Source organism: Lepisma saccharinum, chromosome 2 (genome assembly GCF_977018435.1).
Source record: "Lepisma saccharinum chromosome 2, izLepSacc3.1, whole genome shotgun sequence".
In the NCBI taxonomy this organism is placed as follows: Eukaryota; Metazoa; Arthropoda; class Insecta; order Zygentoma; family Lepismatidae; genus Lepisma; species Lepisma saccharinum.
The window spans coordinates 48,827,894-48,842,901 of NC_139230.1; the positions used below are offsets into that span (position 1 = coordinate 48,827,894).

Here is a 15,008-nt window from a genome sequence, read left to right on the forward strand (position 1 = left end):
AATATTTAAAAATGCAATATTTTTATTATCTTGCTTAGTCATCGCCGCATCTCCCAATAACCGAACGCTTCGCCTCTGGTTACATCTGATAATCTTGCTCCACTCCAGATATCCCAAACTAATGTAGTGAGTTTTCTTCAGCAGTTTCTCGTTCAACAAATTTGAAAATAAAATGTTTGAGAGAAGAGCTGGCAATATTCACGTGCACAATGCAACTTTTGACGTCTGTACACTGTTATGGAAACCGGAAACTCGCTGCGCATCGAACCGGGGCCGACGGTTTGAAATGGTTGTCTTACTGAAAACACCTCCACGACACCGTAAAATGAGCAACATCATCCAAATCTACGTTTTAACTTTGTCCAATTTATGAGAGAAAGATATTTTCACACTCTAATCTTACATTCACGTTCATCGCATTTTCCTTACTATATTGCAACGATAGGGTCTTCTCTTAGCCAAACTACATGGTAAGAATGGCTAGTGAAGTGCGCTGCTAATTCAGAGATTCTAGCTTCGAATCCTTCATCTTAATTTGCTCATCAATTATCCATTGATCCTTATCGTCGCGATTAACCTAGGGCTGTAGAAAATTCGACAATACGATCATCATTACATGACAAATACCCTCCCAAAGCATGTCATCTGATATGGTTAGTCCAAAGACGTAAACGTTTTATCGCCCATTCGTGGGTAACTTTTGCGTGCCTTGCACACACTTTGAGTACACAAATGGTTGCATTTCAGTCACGAGATAAATATCTCGTGGAAAGTGATCCAAAGAAACATTCAATTCAATGTCACGTGAGTTGGGATAAAAATGCTAGCGTTAAGAAAAGCGCTTCCATTGTCTTGTTAATCGCTTCATTTGTTAAGATTTTTGCACGTGATTTCCATAGGGGAGGATATATTATGATCGAAGCTTCACACAGTGCTCAGTAACATGGCTGAATGGTGCAATTGTGCATGACACTGACGCTCATTCATCAACAAGTACCTGTATTTATAATAGGAATTAAACACTGTGGTGCAGTGGTTTGCTCCTCTTGTTGCGAGAGCATGTGTCCTAGGCTAGAAACCTGGTTACTATTCTGGCGAATATTCTACCATTTATTCACCAGCATATTGACAGCTCATCCTCACGATTGACTCCGAGACTAGAGAAGTGATGTAAATGTCCAAATGCAAAATAATGGAAAAGGGGATAAGCCAATGCCTTCACCTTTACAAAATGTCGGTTGTTCTGAAACTCCAACACGACACATATCATATAGAGCTTGATTTTATTATGACCAAGGGCGTATTTAGGGGAGTCTAGGGGGTCCGGACCTACCACGAAAGACCAAGTACTAAAATTAAATAATGAAATATACTTCTTCAGCATTTGTTGTTTAGTCAAGGATCAAGGGTTATTAGTTTCCGCTGAACTGAACTTACTGGGACAAGGATTATTCTGAGATCATAGGACTTTGAATGACAATACCAAATATGATTTATGCACACTACTATAACATACTACATATAAAATATATAATATGCATAAAATATTAATCAGGAACTTTACTTTTCATCAACTGTATTTAACACTATTTTTTGTCATTCAATAAATATTCAATTCTTTATCTGTTTCACATTAATTTCCTTAATTTTGGCAATCTAAACTATGTGTAAGCTAGATAATGAATACGTGCTGTTATATCTCTATTCTTATACCGTCTTTTTACCTATTCATGTATTAAAAATAAAATATCAATTAATTTTCATATTTAATTAATATTATATATAACTATAATATAATTATTTTAATTTAAACAATTTTTATTATTGTTATTATTGTGAGACACTTAGTTCGGACCCCCCACCAAAATACATTTCTAGATACGTGTCTGATTATAACACTAAAACTTTACATTTTTCATACAAAGATGTATGAAAACTTACATAAACTTCAAAGTATTGTTTACTTTACACTTTCAAACAACTCCACGTAGTTCATACTTCAATAAGCAGTGTTCTAGAAAGCTGTGTACATGCATTCCAATAAAGTTTCGTGTAATCAAACGCCATACATAAACTAAATCTTATCAGATTGTGTATCCATCACGCTTGTTAACTTCAGCTATAATACTTCTTCGCGCACTTCAGTCAACTGTTTCTAACGGGTGCACATCACATTGTGGTACAGTTCTTTTATTTGGGTGCTGCTTTGAAGTCAATCTCTCTTCATACAATGGTGCTACTGATACACATTGTGTTGACGCAATTGCTGTGCTCTACAAGCATCAAGGGCGATACATTTCTGCTAGTACTGAAATATTAGTTCTTGTAATATTTTCAAAACAATTACTACAAGTACATAGAAAGGCTAATAGATGTTTGAATGTTAGTACCATTAGTTCGTTTTTATCACGCAAATTAAGACATATCCTTCAATTTCTTCATTCTAACCCTACATTTAGAGAAAGCCTCCCCCTCTCTCTCTCTCTCTCTCTCTCTCTCTCTCTCCTCTGTAATTTCCTATTCTGATAGTGGAATAAAACCTACGACGAACCTATGATCTAGTGCGCTAACTATAATCTATCACGTCCCTCAGGCATAACCAGAGACGCAGGCACAGAGTTGGCGGTTCCCAAATTTTTGGAAGCGGGTACAATACCCACAAAATACTTGGATCAGAATTGTACCCACCTCCTTTAAATAATTTGACAGACCCAAGATGCTTCCTTTCAAAGAATCTCTTTTTCGTAGCCAAGTGCAAAAAAAAAGTTATCTCCCGATCGAAAAGAGCCGACCTCCGTGGCGACGTGGTTATCACAGGGCGCTACGACGCCAGAGGTACCGGGTTTGAATTCCTGACTTGGCATGGGTGTTCTTTGCCAGTGTCCCTTCATCAATTTCATCGTTCAATCACTCATCCTCGTCTTCGTGATTAACCAAAAGTGTCAGAATAGCAAAGTAAAATAAACCAAATCAATCAAAAAAACGTTCCTATGCCACTGGCCATATTTAGTCGTTCGTTACTTTATCCTTATCCATTATTCACCCCCATGTAGGTTGATTTCACAGAAGTCACAAACCATTGTATTTTGGGAGTGAGCACACTGATGCAAACCACAGGTTGGCCACAAGAGACGCAGGGAGATTTAATTTTTTTGTTTCCTTGTGGTAAACTATGATCGGTTGGTGTTCAAACAAATGTGTCAATTTGTCCTTGGAGAATGAAGCTACACCTTATCTGCAAAGTAAATGATGAAAATTTGATATTCAAGGATTGGCTTTGGTGGATATGTCTGGCTAGCGAAGAAAACCACCGTCTCCACCAGCGAGCGAAATAAACATTACAGTGCGTACAGCGATCAATGCATGTAAAAACAAAACTTCTTGGCGTAACAGGCCGTGTTAGTGTAGAACAGTGGTACTCAAAGGCTGTGTCGCGAACGTCCGTCGGCGTGCCACAAAAATCAACACAAAAATACATTTTATTAAAATGGAAAAGTATGAACATATTCAAAACATCCATATGTCTGAAATATTTTGATAACGCGAATTATTAACTTAGAGAACTGCAGTAGCATTTTATTAGAATGGGAAAAAAAATATGTAAAACATGCATATACATTACATATATTGGGGTGTAAGGGGCGACACTTTCTCAAGACACCCAAATGTCAATCTCACTTTCACGTAGTACACGCTGGACTGCATTTTACATCGAGGCTCTGGCGTCTGGAACCATGACCAGTCTGTGGGATTTGTATTATGTTCTGTCCACACGTGTTTATGGATGTCCCTTCATCTATTTCATCTCATCACCATTCATCCTCATCTTTGCAATCAGCAAAAAGTGGCAGAAACGCGAAGTAAAATAAATAAATAAACATTATTGATAATATTAACCTTGCAACTCAGTGATAACTATGGGCTTGTTTACTTTTGCACAATTGTCTAATGCGGGGGAAAATCGCACATAAACACACCCGTAATTCTTGTTCCACAGAAAGAAGATGTTCTCGTTTATTATTATTTTTTTATGTTGGCCAATGCAGAGAATCCCTGTTCGCACAAATAGGCTGTAGAAAACTGCAGTAGTGTAATAGGGCATGATAACTCTTATTTTGCTAAAATCCAGAACTGACGTACTGTTTTCCCCTAAATTTGCGCTTCAAAGTTCCATCAACATGAAGTTCAGCCTCATCTCTTGCCTCTTGTAATGATAGGTGTTTTGTGACTTCCATAGAAACAGCAAAGATTTGCGGATCCATTTCATTCACACCGAGGGAAGGAAAGAATTGTTGCATTTTAACATTTAAAAAAACAAACTAAATATGTTGACTGGTATATGCTCCACTAAGGATTCGAGAAAGATCGAAATCCTACGCGCGCATTCCAGTAGTATCTGCTAGGAAGATTTCAGACCAAAGCGGCACATGTCGCTTGGGAACGGGCGAATCAACAGCAACAGTTTACACCGAGCGGCAAGACAGGCTGCGCAAGCCTGCGTTCGATTGGTGAAATTCTCAAGCGGCACGCATCGCTTCGGTGTGAAATCTTCCATAGAGTTCGTGATCTGTCACAAGACACCGCTCCCGAGTGTTCGAAATGTTATTGTAATCTACTGTGTGTTACTGGGGAAACGATTCGATGGGAGCGAGTTACATGTTCAACCTAGTCTAATTATGTTTGATTACAGTTCTATCAATTTTTATTGGTGATTTTTTGTACTGATATAAGTTGATTTGGTTTATTTTATTTCTCTTTTCTGTCACACTTGGCTAATCGCAAAGATGTGAATGAGTGATGATATGATGAAACCGATGAAAGGACACTAATAAAGAACACCCGTGGTAAGACCTGGATTCGAACTCGGCATCCCTGACGTCGTAGCGCGCAAACCATTCCTTCACGAAGGTCGGCGGTCCAAAAACAATTCACAAACACGTCGCTCTGTGGGCCCGTGTGAAGGCGCCCTGATTGAAATAACTCCAAATAACTGAAACAAGTGAATCTTGGTAAAAGTGAATGAAATAACAAAATATTCATACTGGGTGCAGGATTCACAGTCAAAACACCTCGCCAAGTTACAGAAGTCTCTGAACGAGTGTCTGTGTGTGTTTTATGTCATGAGTTTTAAGTTAAGAGTTCTATGTCATGTTTCTCCCTACGTGTAAACATATACAAGACGCAGGAATTATGATTTTAAAGGAAGTCAGTGATCATGGATAATCATTTCAAAATTATGTGGATATTATCTTTCTTTTTTTGAAAAACAAATAAATATATTTTTCCTAAAGAATGTATCTAGACCAGTGGTTCTCAACCTTCGTGAGACCGTGGTCCTGTAAATTACTTTTTTAAGAGTCGATACCCCGATCTCAACAATTTTATTCACAAATACCTATTTTTTAACTTCATATATTAATTTATATATTGGAATTAAATATTAATGAATAAATTATGACAATCATACAGAGTAATAATAGTTCGATTATGTCTAGGTTTGTTAACAAATATATAATTGGGTTTAAATTAGTTGCAAACTGCTGGATCTAAGGATATCTCGGTCCGGTATAATTGAACAAGGGCCAGGTACTGACCCGCAGAACGGTGGTTGAGAAACACTGATCTAGACGTAGCCAGAAATATTATGGTTCTTTGGTTTGCTTTTTCGCTACTCGATACTATATCCAGGGTTGTGCAATTACGCGTAAAGAAAGGTTTTCTACACGACACGTAAATTACTATTAAAATACGTATAAAATGTAAAGTACGTAAAAAACCAAACATAACAATTAAAAGAAAACATGGTTTATGTTTATGATGATTATTGTTATGCATGGCCCTTGGCAGTGGTAGAAAACAGAAAAGTGCTTTACAAATTTTCCTTCCAAATTTGTTTGTGCTCTTATTATATTGGAAATTTACAAACTGCCATACTTCCATTCACATCATAATTAGCCCATGCAAGTGTATACTGCGCATGAAGAAGGAATTTGAAGCGGTTAATAAAACTTTGAAATCCAATCCAAATAAATTGTCAATAATCGTTGTGTTATAAATACAAGTACTAGTGCAAGACGCATATATCAATCAACAGGTTTGTCAATCTTTTAAAAATATGTGAAAGAACAGTTCTATCTTAAAATATCTGTTAGTCAGGGTGAGGGAGTGAGGTGGCTGCATAAACAATCTTCAGAAAATAAAAGTTTAAAATGCAATATAATTAAAGTAGTTTTTATATTACTAATTTACGAAAGAAAATTAGTTTTTTTACATCTGCGTAAAGAACTGGTTTTCTATGCGAAGTAAATTACTAGTAAACTACGCGTAATATACGTAAAAAACGTAACGAGTAAATTACCTTGCTAGAGTGCGCGTCAAATCTCCTGCATATGGCGATAGCCAATAGCAGCGCACTGCAACGGTGCCATGTCGAAATCTCACACGGAAAAGATACAGCGTGGTTGAGCGAAACGCTCAACTAGGCAATACCGCACGTCTGTGATTCGCTGGTGCTGTTCAGCCGTCCAAGGCCATATGCAGGAGATTTGACGCTCACTCTAACCCAAACCTGACTATATCCAACTTCCTAATCACGTGCCAGACTTTTTCTTTAAAAAACGGTTGGTTTCTACTTTAAAAAAATGTTGATCAACAGGAGGGTATGGCCTCAATTAATTGCTCTTCACTACGGACATACTGTAAAACGCCACGATATATAGCGTAATGAACTAACTATCTTCTTCATATCTACATACGACATTCTTTTTCTTGGTTTTCTAATTCTTGTCTCATTTCAGACACCTTATTCACGACACACTGCACTGAACATGCAAGGATGACGCATCCCTATGAAGCAGTTATTTTGTTCTTCAATTTTGGACCAGTGCCGAAAAGAAAAGCTGCAATACTGTTGTAGCAATGGAATCAATGACGAATGAACAGATTCCAAGTGAAGTTTCCATGGTCAACTAAAATCCGCCGAGGAGTTCAACCACGCTTTTTTTGTTTACAGGCAGCCAAGCTCTCGGCTTATGCAGGAGTTGCTTTGTGCCCTCCTTACGGAGCAACGAGAACCAGCTGTAACAAGTACCGAAGGTCATCGGAGGTGTTGAACGAACACATCACAGTTGCGTAAGCATGTAAGGCGTGTACGCCCACTTACAACCGCTAGTCAAGATAGTTATTGAAAACATGCATGCACTCCGCACTTTTCTTTTAAACAAACGTGCACACCATTACAAACTACCATTATTTAAACCGGAACACAAGAGTATAAATACGAATAACAGTGCTCCAAAATAGGATAGCTTTATCAGACTACCCAAAGCTAGTTGATTTCAAATCAACGTAATGTATTTGCTTAATTATTGCCAGCCTACATAGTACAATGTCTTCAATTTTTTTTCTTATTAGAATGAAAAGTTGGATGTAATTTGTTTTGTGTACTAAATAATCTTTGTGGAGTTCTTATCCTATCTTTCCTATCTTTGAAATGTTTTGGCAATCACATCATGTTGATAAGGTAATCACAGCAATCAGAAAAAAAATCAAAGGAATGTTCAAAACAAAAGTTCGACAATCCATATCTTTCACTGTTATACTTGTATACTGTCCACTTTAGCACAGAGAGTCTTTAGATAAATTTTCAAGATTTGCATTTTTCCAACTGTACAATGATACTCTTACGCACAGAACAGTACACTAACCAGATAAGATGGAAATTAGCATGAATAGGGTAACGTGGAAGTGAAGCTTTAGAATTTCCAACGCCAAGAAACTTCGGTGTATATTCTACCTTGTGTAATGCATATGGAACTAGATTTTTACTAGAACCAGTGTTTGAAATCCTCCAGGGGATTTCAACTGCTACACAATTTATTTTCCAAATTCCATTTCTAAAATTCGTTCAAGCCAAGGAAAGAATCTCCTTTCCTTATGAGATTATACGTTCGATCAAAATTATTTGATCTAATTCATCAAAGATTTGAAGCATTAAAATTTAATTTTACAGAGGAAAGCGTTAATTTAAAAGCCGGCATGTTATCTCCTTGTTGAAAGCAGGATACTCCTAGAATTAAATATATTTTAAAAATATTACATACATATCTAAATATAACATACAGTACCTCAAATTTTACAAAACAAATTTACTTGTATTAGGTCGATCATAACTAGAGGAATGATACCGAGAAGATGTTTTAAAGATCAAGATCAGATCCCCTCGATTTCGTTCTAGACTTTGGCAAACTTCAAGGTATGATATTTGAAAGTCAAAATTAGTTTAGTATGCAATATATTCAGTGCTCGTAGCGTAAAAACGAGACGTCAAACATAAAAAACAATAAAAAAACGTTATTGGTAGAGTTTTGTGTTTGTGCGGTGAGACCTTGCTCATACTATGCCCGTATTTTCGAGACTCGAGGCGAAACAGAGGCAGCCTCCCCGATGGCGTAGTGCTAACGCCGTCGCCTTGTATTCAAGGGGTCCCTGGTTCAATACTCGGTGGAGGCACATGGTAGTTCAGACCCCACCTTAAACTGTAGGGCCACTCCCGATTAGCATATGTGTGCATAAAGTGGGCATAGAAACGAAACAGAGAACACCCATGCCGGGATTTGAACCCGGAACCCATGAGGTACCCTTTGATTACAAAGCACTACGTTATCGACGAGACCAGATCGAAATAAAACGAGTTCAAATTGCTGGAAAGAGAGGGAAAGTGAGAATGTGTAACGCGCATATGTATGATGACAATGTTATTGCGCATAGAACGGTTTGCAAAAATACCTAACGGGCCTCCCCGATGGCGCAGTGGTAGCGTCGTTGCCTTGTAATCAAGGGGTCCCGGTTTCGATACCCGGTGGAAGCACATAGTGGCTTGCATCCCACTTTAAACTGTAGGTCCAGTCCCGATTAGCCTTACTGTGCACAAAGTGAACTTAAAACACCAAACCAACCAAAAAGGCCTAATTCAGCTTGAACAACAATCTTGTTACAAATAATGTATTTTTGGAGACTGGATTTTTTGTGGTGGTATTATTGCATGTATTTTTGAAAATAATATGATTGTTATGTTCAAGTTGTAACTCTCTCTTTCATTGGACAAACATTAATATTAGTACTGAATGTCAAATAATTTAAAATGCGCGGTTGATTAGGTTTGCATGATTTTGGTAAAATATGTTGTGAAATTGATGCCTTTATCTGTGGTCATAAACTTCCACTTTGTTTCACGACGGTAAAGTTATGTGCTTGCGTGATTTGAACAGAGCATTGCAACACGGAAATCTTGGAATACAAAAAGGGACAATATCAAGTATTGGAATATTCAATTCCATCAAACTCATTCAAAAGTGCATTTTGTGGCTAGTCATTGATTCGGTAGACCTTTTTCTACCTGGACCCAAAAAGGGCCTCCAGTTTCTTGGGTGCGATTAAAACTGGAGATTAACATATAGTTGGATATTTTGGGCATTAGTGAATTTACATTCTAGGTCCACCTTGCGCGTCTTCCTGTTCCATCAAAATTGGCCTTCACTATACCCAAGTGCCACAAATGAAAGGGTTTCAAGTTTGGTAACAACTTCAGGAGTAAGTAGTTCCATCGTTAGGAAATCTAGATGTGTGACACTGTATAAGCTTCGATTTGCATCATGGACTTCTTTCGAACTGAGAAGTTTGAAGAAAATATCCTCATAAAAAGGTTGTCTTCATAACCAAAAAGTGAATCATAACTTGTTTGTGGAAATATTTAACAGAAACACAAGAACAGTGTTGTGTCTGACATGGCATATATTTCAGCAACAATCAGCTAAGAATTGCAGCTGATACCTATGTGTAAATACCGGACTGAGTTCACAAATGTTTGCTCAGCAAGTTCGGAAGAGTTCATAAGAAGGTAGAAATCAAATTTCACCAGTAAATTCCATGCATGAGCATTTACACATAAGAACTGAAGAAAGTGACTGACTATATATTAGTCCATGCATGGAGCAGAACTTGCAAGATTTGGATGAGTGAGTTGTTGCTTTAAGTCCACTTTATGTACAGATAGGCTAATCGAGAATGCAATATTTGGATACACGTAAATGAGTCTTTCGAATGAGTTATATAATGCCCAGCAATCAAGCTCAGTACATGTAACAATCTATTGTGTTGTTACGAAAGTTAAGGGAAACTCTTTTGTCATGTTAACATTATTAAACTTTGGAGTGAGAAATCATCCTGTTCACTAAATCGGATAACAACCCACGATCGTGCAAATTGTTTTTGCATCGTTGGTTGTCTAGTTTAACGTATTTCTGTCGTTAAATTAATACAGATGGAATAATTGGGTATAAACATTTCATCCATAGGTAACATAGTCGGCATTGGACCTACAGTCGTGGTCGTCGCAAAGAAGGTCGAATTGATTCATGAGCCCTCTCTATGGAAATTGACATGGTTCATTTCAAATTAGGAACAAAAGACAAAAATTGATAGTCAATAACAGAAAAATAACCTAAAGAAAAATTAGTTTGCTAGAAAAACCGAGTGTCACATGCAGGAACTAGGTCGTAAATTTAGATCTTAATATTTCATACTCTACCATAAATGATTCCACGAGTTTTCAAAATTCCAAATAAGATGTTTATGTCCGACGTTACAGAGCATTAGCTTCTTAACTAAAATTTACCCTTCAATTTCAAAGATTTTTCTTGAACGAGGTATGTAAAATTTAATAAAATACAATAATTATTAATTGTCAAAAATTCCATGTGAAAAATAAAAAAAAAGAGTTTTTTGCGGATATTTGTTCATCTGGTTGAAATCTCTCCCCAAGAATTTAATGATAATAAATAGGCAATAAATATTTTATTATACTCATTATTATTTACTATTATTTCTTTATATAAACGGCCTGGCCCTTTTACTGAAGTTTCTGCGTCGCGCTTTTTTGATATGGTGTTATATACGGTATATATATATATATATAGCGTACAGTCGTGGAAAGACATTTTTCCCCCATAAGCTTACTGGTATATTGCTTAAGGCTATATGGGGGGAAGTATTTTTTTCCATGACTGTACACACACGCGCTATGTACGCACGACCTGTAAACATTTGAGCTCGCACGAGAAGCTCGAATGCTCTGGCTCTTGAGCACCGGAGAATTAACAACGGTTTACTTTGTAATGCGGATGACCGTTATTTTTTAGCTGCCTTTTATAGGTGGACAACCCTACGTTCGTGCATGCAAGTGTAGTTATAGACACATGTTTAGTTCATTCGCGAGACATTGCTCAAGTCTCTTTCAAGAATGTAAACTCGCATGGTGTGGACATAACATTAGGGAAAGCAGCATCTCGTCGAATTTCAGAAAACAAGTTACCTTGCAAGCAGCCTGTAGCTGACTAGTTTGATAGAATACATCTTGCAGAAGAAGCGGAAACTGATAATTTCAAATCATTGACTCAAAAAAAACTAATACAATGCTTCCTTTATGGCCAAGTGATTTTGAGCAAAAAGCTGCAATGCATAAGGATATCGCTGGAAGAGTAGTTGCTATAGTCATGAGGGTGTGTACACATTCTCGAGCTTGGCTATAGTGGAAGTGATGTGACCAACACCTCAGCCCCCCTCCCCGCAGGGATCCATTGATTAGTGGCTGGGAGAGGCCCACTCTTATTCAAGGTCATTTTCAGAAATATGACGACCACCACCTGATATCATGGGATTGCACTCGGGGTTTCCACGTGGTATACAGACGCTCTACCGACTGGACCACCGCGCCTCCTAATGTATGCAACATGCCATGAAGTTATATGTGGGGGGGGGGGGGGGTGAGAGTGGGGTTGCAAGTAGGGCTCAAAACTCTGTAATTTGTGGAAGGTGTGGTCAGCAACATACTCCAGTCGCCTTTACTTCCCAGGTTTGCTCCCAGGTACGCATTAATTAGTGATTGGATGAACCCCAGAGCCGCTCCGTGCAGGGACATGCCATGTTCTTCATTCATTGATTGATTTGTTGTTTTAAGTCCACTTTATGCACAGATAGGCTAATCGGGCCTGATCCTACAGTTTAAAGTGGGATACAAACCACTATGTGCCTCCACCGGGTATCGAACAGATACCATGCTCTATACTAAACAATGACTCATGGCCCACTAGATATTTGAAGGCTGTTTTCAATAAAAAAAAATTGCTAAGTTGTTCATCAATATTATCCAAAGTTTAGAATAACAAGGTATTATTTTGGCTACGTTTAGCCTTTTATATCAACTATGATAAACCTGTGATTGGTTCGAAATGAAATTTTGTGGTTACAGGAGCACGAGACGTGCAAACAAAAAATAAATGCCTACATGCGTTAGGAGGTCTAGTTTGAGAGGAGTTGTGTCATGTGCACTGATATTCAGCAAAATGAGCGCCAAAGAAAATTTACAGTAAGAACGATAAAGAGATATATAATCATCCCGCTCTTTTAAGATTCCTGGGCAAAATTATGATCATGTTTCAAGATAACCGTACCTCCAAATATAACAACTCTATACAGAATTCAAACAATTTCGAATTTGTTTCTTGTGGAAGAGAATCTGCCAGAAGAGAGAAGTCTAAAAGAAAATCGACATCTGTCTCTCCAAATCAACTCGCAACTGTGCCGTGTGCAATCGTTTTTCGCAGCGAGCATCTCAACTTGCAACACTGCAAAAAATAGATTCATTTGATGCTCAGATAGGTCAATCAGGCCTGATCTGACAGGTACACGCCACTGCTATATGCCTCAACCGCGATTCGAACTCAGGACCCCTTGATTACAAGGCGACAGAATTAGCCACAATTTTGTGGAGGGGCTACAGAATGCGATGCTTGGTTCGAAGCAAGGAACTGAGCAACATTAACATTCATTGTCGAGGTAGGTAAACTTAGTTTTAGAGTGGTGTAAGGGTTGACGCTTTCGGAAGACATCCAAATGTCAACCTCTCCTCCACACGTAATACACCCTGGACTGAATTCTGTAGACTAGAGAGGCTCTGGCGTCTGGATTAAAAACCAGTATAATCCTCTGCAAGACTGTGTTGCGTGCTGTCCCTATGTGTTTGTGATTGTCAATTTCATATCATCATTCATCCTCATCTTTGGGATTAGCCAAGAGTGGCAGAAAAGCGAAGCAAAATAAAGCAAATCAATCTATCAACTTGGTTTTAGAAATTAGAAGCTAAGTAGCAGGCAACAACTTGGAACATGGAACTTTCGAGCTGGAACAATGGCCAACAATTGGAGTATGTCAAACTAGCCTTTGAACCTTCATAGCAGGCATGCCATCAGTTCACCACTCATCCTCATCGCCATGTTGTGATGTAAGATGTAAGAGGTGACCTGACAACGCATTCAAATGTCAACCTCTCTTCCAAGCAGCGCACTCTGGACTGTATTCTTGCAGAATAACGATGGTCTGGCGCCTGGAACCACAGCCAGTATAATCCTTTGTGGGGCCTGTGTCTTGTCCTGTTCATGCGTGTTTGTGATTGTCCTCTCTTTGTCTGACTTAGTATATTTAACGTCGCATTTCTTCCACTTTTGGCTAATCGCGACGATGGGAGTGATATGGATGAAGGGACATACACAAACATATATGTGCGACACAAGACCTGCAGATTACGCTTGCTATGGATCCAGAGCCTCGTAAGCCTGCAACATTGCAGACCGGGGTGTACTACGTGGAAGTGTTGTTGACTTTTCGGTGCCTTCAGAGAGAGTGGTGGCTCTGAATTAGGTGAAGTATCCATGTACGGATTAGAAAATAGGGTTGCTAACAGAACACACACTAATTTTAGTGTGTGTTCTGTTGGAAACTCATTGGTACTTCAGTATTATATGGACTACCTCATTTCAGACAGTCTGTTTTCTGGGAAAGCAAAAGAAACACTTATGGACATAATAGGAACACTGTATTTGAAAGTTTGCAATAAATAATTCATGCAATTAGCCTTTTGTTAATTGTGTTGTGTTCTGACGTCAGACGAGGAATGCGTACGTTGTTAGGTTAGGTCTGTTGGGTCAGGTTCTATTAGCATAAATAAACTGAAAATGCTAAGAGAACTAAACGTAGATAGCCTAACAACTTAAGCATTTAGCCTAACATAAGAAAAGCTTTCCCGGTGACGTCAGAACGTGTGATAAGGGAGACGCGCATTGTGTTTTCTGAAATGAAGTAGTCCGTATAATACTAAAGTACCAACTCACTTTCTAATACGTACGTGTAACTATTGTACTAATTTTATCTATCGCCCCATTTTTCTCTTACCAACTCTTCATCGAATTCAGTCACTAGTCACAGCTGTTGAGAGAAGACCTGTAACGATTGTCCTCTCATGAATTTAATCTTATCACCCCTCATCTTCATCTTCTTGACTAGCCAAAACTAGCAGAAAAGGGAAGTAAAATAAAATTAACCAATCTTCATAGTCGCAACTAACCCGATTGTTAGAAAAGCGACGTAAACTAACCGAAACAGAAAGAAATAACTGCAAGAAAAAAAACTAACTAAAGGAAACAAAAGTTTCTACTAGTTACATAATGAATCTGGCTGCTATCTTGTGTGTTTCAGATTCTCTCATGCGATAAAGTTAAAACGTAATAATAATAATAATAAAAGGTCGAAGCCGAAGTGATAAAAAAAGTGGGAAAGGACTAAATGCCCAACATCACCTCGCTTACCGTCGAATGGAGTGGTTACAGGCGAACTCTGCCAGAAGGCCTTATTGGCAGAATCCAAGGCGAGGGTCAGATGCAGCATGCCACCGGGTCAACAGGTGAGGATCGGTGAGGATCGTAACGAAACCGGGTCCCTTCCTCGGCACGATGGTCGCGCACACACACACACAAACACACTGGTAAGACTCGCGTCATTCGCTCCTCCCACTCCTTCAACGTGTAACCATGGCAACGACGGCGCAGCTACCAGAGGCCTCAATGTTGTCAACTATGCGATGCGCACCAGATTCTCTCTCACAGATAAATTTTGAA

The 15,008-nt window shown here is 38.5% G+C and overlaps 1 protein-coding gene across 4 annotated transcripts in view; it reads right to left on the reverse strand.

The window, feature by feature from the left end:
• The window catches only part of LOC145984024 (uncharacterized), a 509,229-nt gene that overhangs the window by 72,883 nt on the left and 421,338 nt on the right, over positions 1–15,008 (reverse strand). The window lies entirely within an intron of this gene.